Raw genomic sequence first — 6,503 nt, 5'->3', positions numbered from 1 at the left:
CGAGGGAGGGAAAAGGGAGGGGGGGGGAGTCTATGGTGTTAGTTTTATTAAGTACCTGTTACATGAGCAGTCATATATCATATATCCAGGGTATCATCACATTTTTGTCTGGGAGAGACACTCCCCTAGTGGATCTTACATTTTTGGCATAATATAACATAATTTAACTTATCATAACATAACTCAACAACATTTCACGCAACATAGCATCATCTAGTGCTAGATAACATTCTAAACCAGTTTGAAGCAGACTTTAACATTGTCCTGATGTTTTGTTTTGCCTCACCGCCTTGTGTAAACAGAGTGTAATTTATGTTAGCTCTTTTTCTAGGTTGTGTACTATGTGCTCTTTGGGTGGGGTGTTGTAGTTGTGTCTAAGTGTGTGGTGGGGGGAAGTTCTCTTAGTCTGTCCTAGGGGTGGCTGGGCGCTTCTTAGAGGTAGGGAGAGGGGGGGGGGGGTCGATGGGATGGCCGGTAGTGTGCCGGGGCGGTGTGAGGGAAGGGGGTCTCCGTGTGGGGGCGGAGGGAGGGGGGGACAGGCGGGACTATGGGGAGGGGGGAGGGGGGGGAGGGGGGGGGAGGGGGGGAGGGGGGGGGAGAGGGGGGGGGGGAGGGGGGAGGGGGGAGGGGGGGGGGAGAGGGGGGAGGGGGGGGGAGAGGGGGAAGGGGGGAGAGGGGGAGAGGGGGGGGAGGGGGGGAGAGGGGGAGGGGGGGGGAGGGGGGAGAGAGGGGGGAGAGGGGGGGAGGAGGGTAGAGGGGGGGAGGGAGGGGGGGGAGGGAGGGGAGGGGGAGGAGGGTAGAGGGGGGGAGGGAGGGGGGGGAGGGAGGAGAGGGGGAGGGGGAGGGAGGGGGGAGGGAGGGGGGAGGGAGGGGGGAGGGAGGGGGGGGAGGGAGGGGGGGGGAGGGAGGGGGAGGAGGTAGAGGGGGGGAGGGAGGGGGGGGAGGGGGGGAGGAGGGGGAGGGGGGTAAAGGGGGGGTGGATAGGGGGAGGGGGGGGGGTGGGGCGATAGGTAGGGCCGGGGAGAGGGGGGGGGGACAGTCTAGCTATGTTGTGTTGGTGATGTTTGTTTTCTATTTGTGTATCTGACTCTGTCGCGTGATCGCTGTATATGGTATTTGTTCCTGCTAGACGCAGCCTTTGTGTATATGCTTCGGCGGGTGGCTTAGCAGTTCCCTTAGCCCGAGGCCATTGATGCTTATTTTTGCCTCTGCTTGTCAGCCTTTCCCTCCGCCCACATATCATGCATTAGTCTTAGGTCACCGTTCCTTATGGCTAAGCGAGTGGGCGGGGTGACAACTTCAAACTTAATTGTCCCGGCTCGGTGTCTCTTCTCTGTCAGGCCTCCCCCGGCTGTGGGGCACCAGGCCGTGAGTATGGGTATCGCCCGAGGGGAAAGCGCGGGGGCCACCCGGGGAGGGGAGAGGGGGGGGGGGATCCGCTCTCCTCAGCAGAACCAGTCCACGGAGATCCCCGACCCCATCTCCCAGCCGCAAGGCCAGACCAAGGGTCTTCCAGGCCGCGGGGCTGGGCCACCCGCTAACATCCAGCCAGTGAGGCGTAGCCTCTGTGCGTCGCCCCCCCAACCCGTCCGGCACCGTCAATCTCTGCAGGGATTTTTTAGGGATTACTCACGGTTGCCGGAGCAGTTCGCCCTGGGCTCGGGGGATCATAAGGCCGGGAAGGTCCGGCTCTCCACCTCCAGGGACCCCACACGGGGAGGGTCGGGGGCCAAAAGAAGCCGAAAGGCCGCAGGTAGCCAACAAGAGGACGGGGACATGGCGAGAAAGAGGGAGGAAAAAAAATATAGTAAAAAATAAAAAAGGGGAAAAAAGGGGGGGGGGGGGCGGCGCCCCCCCCCTCCCCTCCACCGCAGAATGCTGGTCCCTCCATCTCCCGCCGATCGGAGCCCCGTCTCACTTTTCAGGTAAGTGAAGTGGGTGTTGCAAGCGGTTGTGAAGATTTGAGAGCGGTGCTGTTCCCTCGTCAGCTGTCTCTCCTCTCCCGGTGGGTCGGTGTAGTCATCTCCGGCAGTGCTCATCCTCTCCCTGCAGTGCTGGTAATATGGGGTCTTTGTGTCATTCTTGAGGATGGTGCCTTTGTATGTGCTGAGAGTGTGGGGTTGAGTTCTTCTACTTAATCCTCTGACCCCTCTGTCCCGCCAGCCTTTCCGAGGCTCTGGTTGGGGGCTCTTCTTGTCTGGGTCCTTCGTTTCTCCAGCTGGCAGGAGGGGTGAGGTTTAGTGCTTTAGCAAAGTGCTCCATATCTTCTTGATGTTTAATTGAGAGCATCTTTCCATTGCGCTGCACCATTAGTCTAAATGGGAAGCCCCATTTATACTTTACTCCGCTGTCCCGCAGCAGTATGGTTAGGGGTCTTAGTTCCTTGCGGCGATCTACAGTTCTTTTGGCTAGATCGTTGTAAAGTTGCAGTTGGCTGTCCTCAAATGTGATGAGATCTTTGGTTCGGGCAACCTCCATTATTTTTTCTTTTGCCGAAAATTTATGAAGTCTGACTATGACGTCTCTCATCCTTTTTGGATCCTCTGATCTAGGGCCAAGGGAGCGGTGAGCCCTGTCCAGTTCAAGGTCCGTCTGATTCAAGTCTCCACATAGGGAGGTGAAGAGCTCCAGGATGTAAGTCTTTAACTGCCCTGGAAGTACCGACTCGGGAATGCCTCTGATTCTTATGTTTTGTCTCCTGTCGCGATTCTCCTGATCTTCTAGGGAGTCGCGGAGACTTTCTACCTCAGCCCCGAGCCGGAATATCTCATTTGCAGCTAATTCTTGGGCCTGTGTGGAGGCCTCCATTTTGCCTTCCAGTACATCCGTGCGCTCCCTTAGGCCTGTCAGTTCTTGCTTTAGCTCAGTGACTGCTGATCTGAGATCGGCCTTTAGCGATTTGTGCAGGTCATGCAGCATTTCTGCCATAAGCTCTTTCATGTCCTCTCGGGTGAGTGTTTGCCGCCGGCTGCGCTGGCATTTCTTGCCGGTCTTGCGTTTGGGCAGTTTGTTTGGGGCCTCGTGCGCCTGATGGGCCTGCGCCATCTTGGCCTCTTGCCGCCGCCTCTGAGTTTCGTGGGGAGAATAGCTTGTTAACAGCCTGGGCTGTTTGGGATTTTTGTTTGTTAGCCATTTCCTCTAGGGTTGCGGGTCTAGGGTAGTGCTTTAGGAGGGGGAATTTTCGGGGGAAAAGAGCCTCTATTTGTTTATTTATTAGGGGGTCTGGCGAGCTCCTCTGCTACACGTCCATCTCCGTCGGCGTCCTGGCCACGCTCCTACATAGATTTGTTTATGTGTTCATAGGTTGTAGCGGGGAGGGGCAGGGGGGAAATTGGGAAGCGTGGCTGTGTAACTTTTCTGGCTCTCAATGTTGGGCACTCATATATTTGTGGCAGCCATTTTAGAGTGTTGTTGTTTTGGGCGATTTTGCAGGTTGTGCTGCCAGGAAGTTTTGTGCCAGGATGGGGTTGGGCCGTTGGTTAAGCCCGTGGGTCTCGGACGGCAGACTCTGGCAGCTGTTAGAGATTGGCAACCTCAGTTTTTTTTTTTTTTTTTGTTTTTTTGGAGGGGGGGGGGGGCTGTAATTATGGCTCTGGGTGTGAGGGGGAGGGTGAAGGTCCACTTTGTAATTGTATTTCTGACCAGGGGGGGGAGAGGGGGCACCCACTCCTTCTGCACTGTTTTTGTTGAACCCTGCTGTGCTCTAATGGCAGGGTGTCTCTGGGAGCTTCTGTGTAGCAGGGCTCCGTTGTCCCCCAACTGTCTATCCCTCCTTACCCTTCCCCAGCTCCGGCTGAGCCTGATTGTCTCTCCGTCTGTCCTGCACACCTCCCCTCCGCCTCCGGTTCTGCAGCGTGCCTCGGGTGAGCCTAAGCTTCCGATCCGGCGGCCATCTTGGTTTCCCTGCTTCGTGGGTACTCGTGGGGAGCGCTGTCGGCTGGCTGTTCTATTTCCAGCGGTGGGAGCTCCCGGTGGCGCCCGCAGAGCCGAGGTCCCGTGCGCGCAGCTCGCCGTTCAGGCTGAGTGTCACCGCTGCAGGGCTCCTTCAGTTCCGTCCGGCGGCCATCTTGGAAATCTCGGCTGCAGGGGCTCCGGGACTCCGGCTCTCCCGAGTGCTTGTTGCTTGCTCGGTCTGCCGCCACGGGGCCTCACGGGGTGCGGGTGAGTCTCCCCCGCTCGTGTGGCACTTTTTTACCGCTTTTTAGTTGGTTTTACGGGGTATTTTGTTGTTTTTAAACTGGAGCCGCACGGAGCTCTCTGGCTGTGCTGCTTCCCAGTTCGGCTGCTGGCCACGCCCCCTTTCCTCCAGCTTTAAGGGATGGCCCTGAGTCCTTTGCACTGCTCTTGGGATGAAAAGTTATTTTGAAAGCTCCTTGTACTGTCCCCAGATATATTTGTATATAGTTACCATTTCCCCTCTTAGACGCCTCTTTTCTAATGTAAATAAATCTAATTTGGCTAGCCTCTCCTCAAAAGTTACATTGTCCATCCCCTTTATTAATTTGGTGGCTCTTCTCTGCACTCTCTCTAGTTCCATAATGTCTTTTCTTAGGATTGGTGCCAAAATTGTACTCCATATTCAAGGTGAGGTCTTACTAATGCTTTGTAAAGGGGCATAATTATGTTTACTTCCCTTCCATCCATTGCCCGTTTGATGCAAGATACGATCTTGTTTGCCTTTGCAGCTACTGCATGACTTTGGTCACTATTGCTAAGCCTGCTGTCTACAAGCACTCCTAAATCCTTCTCCATCAAGGATTCCCCCAATTTATCCACATTTAATTTGTAATTCGCCTTTTTATTCTTGCATCTCAAATGCATAACCTTACATTTATCTGTATTAAACGTCATCTGCCATTTACCTGCCCACGTTTCCAGTCTCTCCAAGTCCTTCTGAAGAGAAATTACATCCTGCTCTGATTCTATTACCTTACACAATTTAGTATCATCAGCAAAGATGGAGACTTTGCTCTCGATGCCAACCTCAAGGTCATTAATAAACAAGTTAAAAAGCAGGGGTCCCAGTACCGATCCCTTAGGTACTCCACTCACGACTTTAGCTCAACCTGAAAAAGTTCCATTTATGACAACCCTCTGTTGTCTGCCCTTTAACCAGTTTTCAATCCAGGTGCATATATTATTACTGAGTCCAATTTTCTTTATTTTGTACACCAACCTCTTGTGTGAAACCGTATCAAAAGCCTTTGCAAAATGTAAGTAGACCACATCAACTGCATTACCCTGGTCTAAATTCCTACTTACCTCCTCAAAGAAACAAATAATGTTAGTTTGGCATGATCTGTCCTTCATAAATCCATGCTGACTATTACTAATAATTTTATTTTCGATTAGGTATTCCTGAATATTATCCCGTATTAAACCTTCAAGAAGTTTCCCCACTATTGAAGTCAGGCTTACAGGTCTGTAATTCCCCGGTTGTGATCTAGCTCACTTTTTAAATATAGGCACCACATCTGCTTTACGCCAATCTTGTGGTACTGAGCCTGTGGAAATGGAGTCCTTGAATATTAAATATAAGGGTTTGGCTATTACTGAGCTTAACTCCTTGAGAACTCTTGGATGTATGCCATCGGGGCCAAGTGCCTTATTTACTTTAATTTTTTCAAGTCGCTTATGAACTTCTTCCTCAGTTAACCAATTGTTCATTAATATGGAGGTTGTGGCTTCCTCCTGCGGCACTACTATTGAACTTGATTCTTCCCTGGTAAACACAGAGGCAAAGAATTTGTTTAATACCTCTGCTTTTTCCTTATCTCCAATAATCTGCCTACCGATCTCACACTGAAAGGGTCCACTATTTTCTTTTCTCATTTTTTTGTTATTAAGGTACTTAAAGAACTTTTTAGGGTTGACCTTACTTTCTATTGCAATCCTTTTTTCATTATCCATTTTTGCTAATTTGATTGCCCTTTTGCAATTTTTGTTACATTCCTTATAATTCTGATACGATGTCTCCGTCCCTTCTGACTTAAATAATCTAAACGCCTTCCTCTTCTTGTCCATTTCCTCCCCTACCTGTTTATTTAGCCACATTGGTTTTGACTTATTTCTTTTATACTTATTACCCAAGGGTATACACTGATAAGTGTGCTTTTCTAACAATGTTTTAAAGACTGCCCATTTATCTTCTACATTTTCCCCTGCAAAAACATCATCCCATTGTATTACTACTAGATTAGACCTCAGTTTATTAAAATCTGCCTTTCTAAAGTTTAAGGTCTTTGTTGAACCCAATTAATCTGTTTTATGATAATTTATTTCAAATGAGACCATGTTATGATCACTGTTACCTAAATGTTCCAGGACTTGAATATTTGTTATTACGTCTAGATTGTTTGATATGACCAAATCCAGTACTGCCCCTCTGCTGGTTGGTTCCTCAATAATTTGAGTCATATAATTGTCTTTAAGCCCCACCAAAAACCTGTTTCCTATTGTTGTAATGCTAATCAAATTGCCCCAGTCTATGTCTGGATAATTAA

The sequence above is a fragment of the Ascaphus truei genome, chromosome 2 (assembly GCF_040206685.1).
Source record: "Ascaphus truei isolate aAscTru1 chromosome 2, aAscTru1.hap1, whole genome shotgun sequence".
In the NCBI taxonomy this organism is placed as follows: domain Eukaryota; kingdom Metazoa; phylum Chordata; class Amphibia; order Anura; family Ascaphidae; genus Ascaphus; species Ascaphus truei.
Note: the sequence above shows the minus strand (reverse complement) of the source record.